The sequence below is a fragment of the Hordeum vulgare genome, chromosome 7H, assembly GCF_904849725.1.
Source record: "Hordeum vulgare subsp. vulgare chromosome 7H, MorexV3_pseudomolecules_assembly, whole genome shotgun sequence".
Lineage (NCBI taxonomy): Eukaryota > Viridiplantae > Streptophyta > Magnoliopsida > Poales > Poaceae > Hordeum > Hordeum vulgare.
In genome coordinates, this window is record NC_058524.1 from 23,491,126 (window position 1) to 23,505,647 (window position 14,522).

The 14,522-nt window shown below is 51.9% G+C and overlaps 1 pseudogene; it reads left to right on the plus strand.

Moving 5' to 3' along the window:
- The first annotated feature begins 605 nt into the window (after positions 1-605).
- The window catches only part of LOC123408077, a 29,881-nt pseudogene continuing 15,964 nt past the window's right edge, over positions 606-14,522 (plus strand).

Here is a 14,522-nt window from a genome sequence, read left to right on the forward strand (position 1 = left end):
ACGAAGCAACGCTTGGAGTACGGATCCGACTGGTATGGATGCGACTTTGGCGTTGTTTGCCTCGATCCATTTTATCCTCTTGACCAGTGATCCGAGTGGATATATCTGAAATGACCATCAGAAACCGAGTGTTTCCGTGGAATCTTTTGACGTGACCGGTCAACTGACAGCGGCGGATTTTCTGGGATCCTCAAATTTCGGTTGCCGCGCGCTCAGCGGGGATGACGACATCGTCATCGAGTAGTATCTTCCGCCTCGATTTCCACGCCTTCATCTCCTCCACTAATATCGCAGCAACCGGTCGGGGGATAAGATTTCGAGGCCACCTGCTAGTGACCCAGTCGGAACCTTATTTAAACCTCCCCAGCGAGGGTTTCTCGTTGCACTCGCCTGATAACTCGCACTCGCCCCGCTTCTCCCGTGACTTCCTACGCATCCCAAGCTCCTTCCTTCTCCTCCTCCCTCGCGGATCTGCAACCTCCACCATGACGAAGGGGCAGACGAGCAAGCTTGAGGCGCGGAAGAAGAAGAAGGCGGCGGCTCCTGCTCAGCGGCGGCAGCGAGCACTACTGGCGGGTTGGATCCAAGGGGATTTCCTTCCCTTCATGGTGACGGTGGCGGACATGCTGGAGCTGGTGGAGCAAGGCCTGATTGAGGACAAGTCGTGGAGAATGTCGGCGGAGGGCGAGACGGAGCCGACGCCTCGGGAGGATGAGCACGTCCTGCTGCTCAGTCACGTGTACCGAGGCTTCTCTTTGCCTCCTCATCCCTTCTTCAAAGGTATAATGAACCACTTCGGGGTGCAGCTCCACCATTTTCCTCCCAACGCAATAGCTCATCTCTCTGCCTTCGTCGTGCTTTGCGAGTGTTTTATCGGTTGCCCTCCTCATTGGGGGCTCTTTAAGCACATCTTCTCCGCTAGATCCCAAACCATCAAAAGACTTAGCCAGTCGGACGACAAAACTCATCTCCTCCAGCTCTGCGGAGGCTTAGGCTTCCAAAAGAAAAGCAAAAGTAGCTATCCTGCTCTTCAGTTGTCTGAATCCGTTAGGAACTGGCAGTCGACTTGGTTCTACTGCGAGGACGTCGCTTGTCCGAATGCTGCAACGGGACTGCCCCCTTTTAGCTTAGACCGACCGGCTCCGCCTAGGCAGCTTGCGCTCACGAAGATGGAAAAGATCCAGATTCAGCCTCTGGTCGACACGCTGGTAGATGTCGTCCGCAAGGGAGTCACCGGCATAGATTTGCTGGAGGTTTTTCTGGGTCGGCGTATCCAGCCTTTGCAAGCTCGACACCACGCCATGTGGCACTACACGGGGCCTGAGGACTCCACTCGGACTCACCCCGAGTGCGTGACCGGGGAGGTTGTGACGGCGTGGGTCCACGCCATCACAGGCGCCTGCGATAACCCCACAGGAGCCCGACGAGTGAAGCCCTTCCGCGCGGACAACCCTCCTCCGAATGAGGTGAGAATACCTTGCCGAGTGCTTACAATTCCCTTAGATTTGCCACTTTTTCTTGCATCACTGTCTGACGTCTGATGTTGTCGACTGTATCTTGTGCAAGCGTGGACCAAATGGTATTCCCCCGTCTCGAACGGGAATCTGGCTGAGGAAGAGGAAGGCAGCTAGGAAGGCAGCGTGGAGAGCGTCGAGTATGTCTCAGACAGCGGGGAGATGGAGGAGGAGTCTGAAGAAGAGGAGGGGGAAGGTGAGGAGCAGAGCTCGCCACCCCCACCACCAGAGCCTCGAACTAAGCGCGGTCACGAACCCGTGACTTCATCGGCTCCTCCAGCGGCCCCGAGTGCCTCGTCAGCTCCCGTGACTCCGTCGGCTCCTCCAGCGGCCCCGAGTGCCCCGTCAGCTCCTCCCGTGGTTCTGAGTGCCTTGCCAGCTACTCCGGTGGCTCCGAGTGCTCGGAGCACAAAGAGGACCAGGGACGCTGCTGCTGAGCCTGCGGGCCAACCTTCCAAGGTGGCCAAACCGAGTGGGTCCAAACCTCGGAAGGCTTCGCCATGGATGAGGATCGCCGTTCCCGTTGCCTCAGCGTAAGTGTCTTGTTCTCTTATCTTCTTTCAGTATTTGATTGAACTCATGTTTATTGGTCGAGTGGATTTTACTCGACAGAGCTGCTACCTCCGCCACTTCTCCGCCACGCCAGGAGGACGATCCCATGGATACGGACAACGTTGCCACATCCCAGCAAGGTACGTCGTGATGACTCCGAGAGCCCAAATTATTGTTTCGCGAATTCTGTCTTTGATCTTGCCTTTTATCTGTGGTCTCACGTCGTTCAGTTGGGCTTCCTTCAGAGGTGATTCACGTGGAGGAGGACAACCAGAAGAGGTCCGAGCAAGCTGCGGTGCCTGTCCTTGAGGCTGTTCCATCTGCTACTACTCCCGCCATGGACGCGCCGCCAGCCGAGACGATACCGTTGACTGAAACGGCGCTCATCGCTGCTGAGCCGACTGGAGCGGGACTTGGGATGCCCAAGGAGTCTCTTGTGGTGCCAGGGCCGTCGACCGTCCAGTATGACGCCCAACGCCTCCCGGAAGATCAGGTGGGAGCTGCCAAGGGGGCCATGGTGCAGGCAGAGTTGATGGCGGGTGATGCCAAGAGAGCGTACAACTCCATCGCGTCTGTGTACAAGTGAAGCTTGGAACTCAGGGAAGATATCTGAGTAAGTGGGCTAGTAAGTATTTACTTTCCTCTTGTAACCCACTGGGTGTTTAAGCAATTCACTCGGATGCAGTATGATTATTTTGCAGTGGGTTCACTCTTAGTGAACCCAGTGGGTGTAGTCCCCGAGACTTCTGTCGAGTGCTTGCACCGGTAGTTGTCTTTATATACATTTTCTTTAACTTGATCAGATCAAAAATAATCCGTTCGAATGTTACCGGTGGGGGCACTCCGAGTGCACCTACTAGAAGTAGTCTCCGAGAGTAATTTTACTCATGTTGGATAGTAGTAGCCTCATAGGCTTGTTTTTGTTATTTAACTCAATAGGGCGGACCTGTTTGAGCTTCATGGCAGTGGGGCCACTCTTAGTGAACCCACTAGGTGTAGTCCCTCAGGCCGCTGTCGACTGCTTTCGTCGGCAGGGGTCTGAAGAACTTCGAGCTTTTATTGTTTAGCTTGTTGAATTTGTCTGATCTTCTCTTGGCTCTGATTTGCAGAAGACTTGCGAGATGGGATCAGCATACAACGCTCTGAAGGCTGAAAAGATTCAGCTTGCTGCGGAACTGGAGGCAGTTGTTCATGAGTTGGCTGGTGTGAAGGGTGCTCTAGCTGAACAAGATAGGTCCTTGGAGGAGTCCCGTGAGGAAAACAAAGCATTGGTGGCCGAAATGGAGAAAATGGGGAAACAAAGAACCGGGTTGATGGGACAGATGAAGGTGATGAACACGCGGTGCATATCACAGGAGAAATACGTCAGTGACTCGGCAAGGAAGATGATTGCGCTTCTCGGTGGTAAGTTCTGTTTTTCCGAGTGCTTGTTGATTGTTTACTTCATTCTGCGCTTACTTTCTGCTCGTCTTGTCTTTGCAGATTTTTGTATGGACGCTGAGGCTGAAGCAGCTGACGTTGAGATGGTGAGATCGTGCCAAGAAGATAGCATAGAACACGCGGAAATTGACTATAGTGAACCAAAATGGGAGTGGAAACAAACTGACCTAGAATATGGATAGAATAGGACATATTTGGACAAGTGAAAGTGAGATAGACAAGACTCCCAACAAGATGACAATAGCATATTGGATCAGACAAGGGCTCACCATCAGAAGCACGAAGGTGAACATTGAGCTCCATAGGAGTCTCAACAATGCGCTCATCACTAAGAGCTGCACGAGAAAGAAGATCTTGGATTTACTTTTATTGGGAAATAAAAACTCCATCAGAGGTAGAGGAAACCTCAATCCCAAGAAAATAACAAACAGGACCAAGATCAGGCATAATAATCTGCTCATTGAGATGGGCCTTGACAAAGGTAATGTACTCAGAATCATCGCTAGTGATGATCATGTCATCAACACATAGAAGAAGAAGAGTGCGGCCATGAGAAGAAAAACAGACAAAGAGCGTCGGATCATGAACACTCGAAGAAAACCAAGATGCAGTCACCACAGAGGCAAAACGCTCAAACCAAGAAGGGGAGGGGGGCTTATTTAAGGCCATAGAGGGAGCGACGAAGACGATAAACCATGCCATTAGGAACTGAATACCCATGTGGTCATTGCACATAAACCTCCTCACACAACTCACCATTAAAAAACGGCATCAATATAACACGTAGGCTAAAGAACATCCAAAAGACCATATCGGCTAGGAGAATAACAGTCGGGAGGAAGGAAATGCCTAGTCCAAATACCATAAGTAGGTTGGGACGATGAAGACGACACACCAGAAGATAGTGTATCAACGGACTTATCCACAACATGAGGACGACGAGTGTAATCGAAAGGAAAAGAGGGAAGAGGGGGAATGACTGGGGTGATGGAGATGGAGACGGGGAAGACATCGACGATGAAGGTGTAGACGAGGAACTACCTAGGTACTTGGTAGATAAGAAGGATGGCAACGTCAACAGAACTATATTAGATATACGTGTTGTTGATGTGTACTTTACTAGTACTCCTAGTAGCACCTGGGTATTAGATACCAGTTCAGTTACTAAATGTTAGTAACTCGAAATAAAAGCTACGGAATAGACGGAGACTAGCTAATGGCGAGGTGATGATGTGTGTTGGAAGTGTTTCCAAGGTTTATGAGATCAAACTTTTACCTTGGTATGTCGAGTGTTACTTGTATCAAACTTTGGCCACTGCTGTTGGCCGTCACATTCATGGTTTGGTGTGGATAAGATTGATCTACACCGAATCGACTATCTTTAAACCAACTTTGAACCGAATATTTTGCTCGTCCTTTGCGAAAGAATTGTTGACACGATTTTGGCTCGTGGTTTTTGCTTGGCGTTTCTTGGTTAAGCCAATGGCAAACATGCGGAGCATGTATTTGTCAGTTGTCTTGACATCTGCATGAGCCTCAAGGAGGGTGTGCTAAGCCTCCGAGTGGATCTCTAGGATACACTCGAAGGGAGTTCTTTACTTAGGCAATTCGGTATCGCAGCTAAGTCTTAAAGCGTGACCGTAAGGTCGCACTCGGAGCGAGTTGCTACTCATGTAATTGTCAGTTGTCTTGACATCTACATGAGTCTCAATGAAGGTCTGCTAAGCCTCCGAGTGGATCTCTAAGGTACACTCGAAGGAAGCTGTTTACTTAGGCGATTCTTGATCGCAGAGAAGTCTCCGAGTGCGACGTTTAGTGCACACTCGGAGAAAGTTTGTACTTAGGCGATTCTTGATCGCAGCTAAGTCCCCGAGTGCGACGTTTAGTGCACACTCGGAGAAATTTTGTACTTAGGTGATTCTGGATCGCAGCTAAGTCCCCGAGTGCGACGTTTAGTGAACACTCGGAGAAAGTTTGTACTTAGGCGATTCTGGATCGCAGCTAAGTCCCCGAGTGCGACGTTTAGTGCACACTCGAAGAAATTTTGTACTTAGGCCATTCTTGATCGCAGCTAAGTCCCTGAGTGCGACGTTTAGTGCACACCCGGAGAAATTTAGTACTTAGGCGATTCTTGATCGTAGCTAAGTCCCCGAGTGCGACGTTTAGTGAACAGTCGGAGAAAGTTTGTACTTAGGCGATTCTGGATCGTGGCTAAGTCCCCGAGTGCGACGTTTAGTGCACATTCGGAGGAAATTTGTACTTAGGCGATTCTTGATCGCAGCTAAGTCCCCGAGTGCGACGTTTAGTGAACACTCGGAGAAATTTAGTACTTAGGCGATTCTTGATCGCAGCTAAGTCCCGGAGTGCGACGTTTAGTGCACACTCGGAGAAATTTAGTACTTAGGCGATTCTTGATCGCAGCTAAGTCCCCGAGTGCGACGTTTAGTGCATATTCGGAGGAAATTAGTACTTAGGCGATTCTGGATTGCAGCTAAGTCCCCGAGTGCGACGTTTAGTGCACACTAGGAGAAAGTTTGTGCTTAGGCGATTCTGGATCGCAGCTAAGCTCCCGAGTGCGACGTTTAGTGCACACTCGGAGAAAGTTAGTACTTAGGCGATTCTGGATCGCAACTAAGTTTTTTTTTTTTGAGACCGGAGTCTGCGACCGCGGAAGAATTTTGAATCTGCAAAAACTCAATCTGCTTTGTATTACTTCAATGATACTTGTTCTTTACATTGCTTCAGTCGACGGTCACGTGTAGAAGCGCTTCAGGAGATCTCCGTTCCATGCTCGCGGCTCGTCCGTTTCCCTGTCGAGGTTGTACAGTCGATATGCTCCGTTGTTCAGCACCTTGGAGATGATGAAGGGTCCTTCCCAGGCGGGAGCCAACTTGTGAGGTCTCTGCTGATCCACTTGGAGCACCAGGTCGCCTGCTTGGAATGTACGACTCCTGACGTGTCGCGCGTGAAAACGCCACAGATCTTGTTGATAAATGGTTGAGCGAGTCAGTGCCATCTCGCGCTCCTCCTCTAGAAGATCCACTCCGTCTTGTCTTGCTTGCTCTGCTTCAGCTTCGGAGAAGAGTTCAACTCGTGGAGCGTTGTGAAGCAAATCACTCGGAAGGACTGCCTTTGCCCCGTAAACGAGGAAGAACGGGGATCGCCCTGTAGATCTATTTGGGGTTGTGCAGAGACCCCACAGCACAGAAGACAGTTCGGTGACCCATGCGCCGGCAGCATGTCCTACTTCTCGTAGGAGTCGAGGCTTCAAACCTTGCAGAATAAGTCTATTCGCTCGTTCTGCTTGCCCGTTTGTTTGGGGATGCGCCACAGATGGAAAATCCACTCGGATACCTTGGCCTGTACAGAAACCTTTGAATCTGTCCGAGTCAAAGTTTGTGCCATTGTCAGTGATTATGCTATGCGGCACCCCGAATCTGGAGATGATGTCCCTGACAAACTTGATGGCTATAAGGGCGTCGAGCTTCTTGATGGGCTTGGCTTCAATCCACTTTGTGAACTTGTCGACTGCCACCAACAGATGTGTGAATCCCCCTTGGCCTGTCCTGAATGGACCGACTGTATCTAATCCCCACACTGCAAACGCCCAAACAAGAGGGATTGTCTTCAACGCGGACGTTGGCTTGTGGGATTTGTTCGAGTAGAACTGACAGCCTTCGCATCGGTCGACCATATCCTTCGCCATTTCATTCGCCTGCAACCAGAAGAAGCCAGCTCTGAATGCTTTGGCGATGATTGCCCTTGAGGAGGCGTGATGACCGCAGGTTCCCGAGTGAATTTCTTCCAGGATTAACTGTCCCTCCTCAGGGGAGATGCATCGTTGAAGGACGCCTGAAACACTTTCCCTGTACAACTAGCCATCAATGACAGTGAACGACTTTGACCTGCGGACAATCTATCTCGCTTGGGCTTCGTCTTCTGGTAATTCTTGCCTCAAGATGTATGCAATGAACGGCACAGTCCAATCGGAGGTGATGGCAAGAATCTCCATGATCAAATCAACCACAGCAGGGATTTCGACCTCAGTCGGATCTGTCGAGCTCTTTGGTTGTACTGGGTCTTCTATGAAAGGATCTTCTTTAACTGAGGGAAGGTGAAGGTGCTCGAGGCAGACGTCACTCGGGACTGGTCTCCGAGTGGATCCAAGTTTCGCCAATTCATCAGCTGCTTGGTTTTTCAGTCGCGGAACATGGTGGAGTTCCATACCTTCAAACTTTTTCTCGAGCTTCCTCACTGCATTGCAGTAAGTGGTCATGGTGGGATTCCTCACGTCCCATTCCTTCATCACTTGATTAACTACCAAATCTGAATCGCCGTAGACCATCAGGCGACGGACGCCGAGTGCGATGGCCATGCGCAATCCATAAAGGAGAGCCTCATACTCTGCCTCATTGTTGGAGGAATCGAAGTGTATCTGCAACACATACTTGAGTTTGTCACCCTTTGGCGATATGATCACAACGCGAGCGCCGGAGCCATTCAACATCTTGGACCCATCGAAGAACATTGTCCAATGAGCCGAGTAGATGTGGGTCGGTTGCTGTTGTTCTACCCATTCTCCTATGAAGTCAGCCAGAGCATGAGACTTTATAGCTTTCTTGGCCTCGAACTTGATATCGCAGTATAACATCTCCATCGCCCACTTCGCCACTCGGCCCGATGCGTCCTGATTGTGGAGGATTTCCGACAACGGAGCATCGGAAACGGCAGACACCGAGTGGTCTTGGAAATAATGAGCCACCTTCTTCGCAGTCATGTAAATCCCGTAGATAAGTTTTTGGTAGTGGGGATACCTCTGCTTGGAAGGAGTCACGACTTCGGAGACATAATACACTGGCCGTTGAACCTTGTATGCTTTGCCTTCTTCTTCGCGTTCGACTGTGAGAACAGTGCTGACGACTTGATTTGTAGCCGCGATGTACAGAAGAAGGGGTTCTTTACTGAGCAGAGCAGTAAGAACCGGTTGGGTGGAAAGTAGGACTTTGAGGTCGTCGAATGCGATTTGGGCTTCATCTATCCACTCGAAAGTATCTGATTTCTTCATGAGTCGGTACAGAGGAAGTGCCTTCTCGCCGAGTCGACTGATAAACCTGCTCAAAGCCGCTAGGCAACCTGTGAGCCTTTGAACATCGTGTATTCTGACCGGCCGCTCCATTCGGACGATGGTCCCGATCTTTTCGGGGTTGACGTCGATCGCTCGTTCGGAAACGAAGAAACCGAGTAACTTTCCGCTGGGAACACCGAATGAACACTTGGCTAGGTTGAGCTTGATATCGTACCTACGAAGGTTGGCGAATGTTTCTGCCAAGTCAGTCAGCAGGTCGGAACCTTTGCGTGACTTGACTACGATATCATCCATATATGCCTCCACATTTTGACCGATCTGGTCAAGGAGACATTTCTGGATCATGCGCATAAAGGTTGCTCCTGCATTCTTCAAACCAAATGGCATAGTGATGTAGCAGAAGCACCCGAATGGGGTAACGAAGGCTGTTTTTAATTCATCGGGGCCATACAGACGGATCTGATGATAGCCCGAGTAGGCATCAAGGAATGATAAACGCTCGCAACCCACAGTCGAATCGACAATTTGAACGATGCGGGGGAGCGGGAAATGGTCTTTCGGGCAGACCTTATTGAGATGCTTGAAGTCAATGCACATTCGGAGAGACTTGTCCTTCTTGGGCACCATGACAACATTGGCGAGCCACTCGGAGTGGTGTACCTCGCGAATGAAGTTGGCTGCCAAAAGCTTAGCCACCTCTTCTCCGATTTCCTTCCTCTTGTGCGCGGCGGACCGACGCAGGCGTTCTCGGACAGGCCGAGCCGCAGGATCCACATGCAGTCAGTGCTCAGCCAACTCCCTGGGTACACCTGGCATGTCAGCGGGCTTCCATGCAAAAATGTCCCAGTTCTCACGGAGGAATTGGATGAGCTCGGCTTCCTATTTAGGATCGAGGGTGGTGGAGATGTTCGTCGGAGCAGCGGTGTCGTCCGTTGGGTGGATGCTGACCTTGTTCGTCTCTCTCGCCGACTGGAATGCGGACTCCGAAGCTGGCTTCTTCGAACGAATCAAGTCAGCGGGGTCGACTGTCTTCTTGTACTCGTCGAGCTCGAGGACAGCCATCTGTTGATCGGCGATCCTCGATCCCTGCTACAGACACTCCTCGGCCCGCTGCCGATTGCCTGTGATAGTGATCACACCTTTTGGGCCTGGCATCTTCAGCTTCAGGTACACGTCACATGGACGGGCCATGAAACGCGCATACGCCGGGCAGCCCAGAATCGCGTGGTACGCACTCTGGAAGTCCACCACCTCGAACGTCAGTTTCTCCTTGCGGAAGTTCTTGTCGGAGCCGAAGACGACGTCCAACGCGATCTGGCCGAGTGACTTGGCTTTTCGTCCGGGAACGACTCCATGGAACTGCATGCTGCTCTCGCTAAGTTTGGACATCGGAATGCCCATCCCCTTGAGAGTGTCAGCGTACATGATGTTCAAGCCGCTGCCGCCGTCCATGAGGACTTTGCGCAGTCGGACTCCTTCCACCACCGGGCCGACGACCAGGGCCTGCCTCCCTGGGTGGGTACGTGTGCTGGATGATCCGACTGGTCAAAGGTGATCACAGTCTGAGACCATTTCAGGAACGTGGGGTTGGTCGCGGTGGCCATGTTCACCTCCCTGTTCACCAACTTCAGTCGACTCTTGCTTTCAACGTCAGCAAAAATCATCAGCGTGGCATGGACTTGGGGGAACGGATCCTCCTTGTCCTCCTCATCCTGTTCATTGTAGTTTTCACTCGGCTGCGCTTCGCCGAACCCCTGGATCAGGAGGCGACACTGCCGAGTGGTATGCTTCGGGAATATGGCGTTGCCCTCTTCATCCATCTTCGTGTGGACTGGACATGGCTGGTCCAGGATGTGGTTTCCGAACTGCTTTTTCTTGGGGGTGAACTGAGCCTTCCCCTTCCCTTGAACTTGGCATTGGTAACGGCTGTGGCCTCTGCCTGCGGAGTGGACGGAGCTTTCTGCTTCTACTTTCGAGTGTTGTTCCCATCTCCATCGGCGACTGTCTTGTGCTTGCCGCTACGAATGCGGTCCTCTTCTTCGCCATTTGCATAGCGTGCCGCTATCTCCATCATCTTGCTCATGGAGATGTCGCATGTTCGACCGAACTTCAGGTACAGATCTCTGTACCGCACGCCTGCCTTGAAGGCGGAGACTGCTTGGTGCTCTGTGACGTTCTCCACCGTGTGGTAGAGGGTTGTCCAACGCTGGATGAAATCGCGCAGGGGCTCATTCTGCTTCTGGACACAGTGTTGGAGCTCCACGAGACCAGCAGGGCATTTGCACGTCCCCTCGAAGGTCCTGATGAAGACTCGGGCCAGATCTGCCCACCTGTAGATGCTTGAAGGAGCCAACTGGTTCAGCCACGCTCGTGCCGAGCTGTCGAGCATCAGGGGGAGATGTTTCATGGCGACCTGGTCGTCTCCACCGCCAATCTGGACTGCCACTCGGTAGTCATCCAACCACGTTTCTGGCTTGGATTCTCCTGTAAACTTGTTGATTCCCGTCGCCAATCGGAAGTTGGGAGGGATGTCAGCCGAACGGATGGCTCGACTGAAACACTCGGGGCTAGAGACGATGGTCCTGCTTCCACTCGGACGGTCTATATCGTGTCCATCATGGTGGGCCCGGCCCCTGTCGACCCTCCTCTGGGCGATATATCCTCTTGTGTCAGGTCTTGGATCATAAGTGTCACCGACCGAACGCCGATCATCATGATGTCGGGGCCCGTAGGGCCCACCCCGCGGAGGGGTGCGTGAACGGCGACGATCTTCGGGATTCATGGAACGGCTGCCTCCCCTGTGTCGCTGATGAGAACCGGGGCTGTGAACTTATCGATGCGTGTTCGCGCGAACAGAACTATTGTGGATCCTGTTGTGCAACTGGGAGACCGCCGAATTTTGCTGCTGTGCCGTGTGCAGCAGGGCACGGATCTGCTCGATCCCTCTGCCAGCCTCTGAATCAGTCGGCTGGAGGGAATCGGCTATCTTGGCGGCGGCAGCCAGGTTGAGGACGGGTGTGCGGAACACCTCCACGTTGCTCTGACGAGTGCGCCGACTGGCAGAACGGCGGGGCTGACGGCGAGCGCCGGATGTTTCGCCGACCTCGTGCTCGTTCCGGCCGGTTTGGCGGGGGCTTTCATGCGAGTTGGCCATGTGCACTTCGGCTGCAAGCCCGCGACCCACGTACTCGGAAGGAAACTCAGTCGGAACTGAGTCCGTGCGCTGGGACGGCGGCGCAACTACAACCGATTCGAGGACCGCCACTTGTGAAGATGCGCTCTGGCGCGCCTGGGCGTGTTGCACCCAACGCTGGAGCCGCGGACGGCGAGATTGCTTGTTGCGGCGCGTGACGGGGGCGGAGGTCGACACCGGAGCCGACTACTGGAGAAGAAGGACGCCGCGGGCGCCGGCAGGGAAGTGCGTAGCCCCGCGACTGGGGAGCGCCTCGACGTCGAGAGGAGCATCCCGAAGCCATGCCGAATCGTCGATGATGAAGGAGCTGTTGGGGAACGTCGCATGGGAAACAAAAAATTTCCTACGCGCACGAAGACCTATCATGGTGATGTCCATCTACGAGAGGGGATATTCGATCTACGTACCCTTGTAGATCGCACAGCAGAAGCGTTAGTGAACGCGGTTGATGTAGTGGAATGTCCTCACGTCCCTCGATCCGCCCCGCGAACCGTCCCGCGATCAGTCCCACGACCTAGTGCCGAACGGACGGCACCTCCGCGTTCAGCACACGTACAGCTCGACGATGATCTCGGCCTTCTTGATCCAGCAAGAGAGACGGAGAGGTAGATGAGTTCTTCGGCAGCGTGACGGTGCTCCGGAGGTTGGTAGTGATCTAATCTCAGCAGAGCTCCGCCCGAGCTCCGCAGAAACGCGATCTAGAGGTAAAACCGTGGAGATATGTGGACGGGCTGCCGTGGCAAAGTTGTCTCAAATCAGCCCTAAAACCTCTGTATATATAGGGGGAAGAGGGGGAGCCTTGCCTTGGGGTCCAAGGACCCCAAAGGGGGTCGGCCGAGCCAAGGGGGGGAGTCCTCCCCTTCCAAACCGAATCCAACTAGGTTTGGAAGGAGGAGTCCTTCCCCTTTTTCCCACCTCCTCTTTTTTTCTCTTTGATTTTTCTTCCTATGGCGCATAGGGACTTCTTGGGCTGTCCCACAAGCCCACTAAGGGCTGGTGCGACACCCCCAAGGCCTATGGGCTTCCCCGGGGTGGGTTGCCCCCCCCCCCCGGTGAACACCCGGAACCCATTCGTCCTTCCCGGTACATTCCCGGTAACTCCGAAAACCTTCCGGTAATCAAATGAGGTCATCCTATATATCAATCTTTGTTTCCGGACCATTCTGGAAACCCTCGTGACGTCCGTGATCTCATCCGGGACTCCGAACAACATTCGGTAACCAACCATATAACTCAAATACGCATAAAACAACGTCGAACCTTAAGTGTGCAGACCCTGCGGGTTCGAGAACTATGTAGACATGACCCGAGTGACTCCTCGGTCAATATCCAATAGCGGGACCTGGATGCCCATATTGGATCCCACATATTCTACGAAGATCTTATCGTTTGAACCTCAGTGCCAAGGATTCATATAATCCCGTATGTCATTTCCTTTGTCCTTCGGTATGTTACTTGCCCGAGATTCGATCGTCAGTATCCGCATACCTATTTCAATCTCGTTTACCGGCAAGTCTCTTTACTCGTTCCGTAATACAAGATCCCGCAACTTACACTAAGTCGCATTGCTTGCAAGGCTTGTGTGTGATGTTGTATTACCGAGTGGGCCCCGAGATACCTCTCCGTCACACGGAGTGACAAATCCCAGTCTCGATCCATACTAACTCAACGAACACCTTCGGAGATACCTGTAGAGCATCTTTATAGTCACCCAGTTACGTTGCGACGTTTGATACACACAAAGCTTTCCTCCGGTGTCAGTGAGTTATATGATCTCATGGTCATAGGAACAAATACTTGACACGCAGAAAACAGTAGCAACAAAATGACACGATCAATATGCTACGTCTATTAGTTTGGGTCTAGTCCATCACGTGATTCTCCTAATGACGTGATACAGTTATCAAGCAACAATACCTTGTTCATAATCAGAAGACCCTGACTATCTTTGATCAACTCGTAGCCAACTAGAGGCTTGCTAGGGACAGTGTTTTGTTTATGTATCCACACATGTATATAAGTCTTCATTCAATACAATTATAGCATGGATAATAAACGATTATCTTGATACAGGAATTATAATAATAACTATATTTATTATTGCCTCTAGGGCATAATTCCAACAGTCTCCCACTTGCACTAGAGTCAATAATCCAGCCCTCACATCATCATGCGAATTACATTGTAATAAATCTAACACCCATACAGTTCTGGTGTTGATCATGCTTTGCCCGTGGAAGAGGTTTAGTCACCGGGTCTGCTACATTCAGATCCGTGTGCACTTTGCATACATTTACGTCCTCCCCTTCGACGTAGTCGCGGATGAGGTTGAAGCGTCGTTTGATGTGTCTGGACTTCTTGTGAAACCGTGGTTCCTTTGCTAGGGCAATGGCACCCGTGTTGTCACAGAACAAGGTTATTGGATTCAGTGCGCTTGGCACTACTCCAAGATCCATCATGAACTGCTTCATCCAGACACCCTCCTTAGCCGCCTCCAAGGCAGCCATGTACTCCGCTTCACATGTAGAATCTGCTACGACGCTTTGCTTGGAACTGCACCAGCTTACCGCACCCCTATTAAGAATAAATACGTATCCGGTCTGCGACTTAGAGTCGTCCGGATCTGTGTCAAAGCTTGCATCGACGTAACCGTTTACGGCGAGCTCTTCGTCACCTCCATACACGAGAAACATCTCCTTAGTCCTTTTCAGGTACTTCAGGATATTCTTGACCGCCG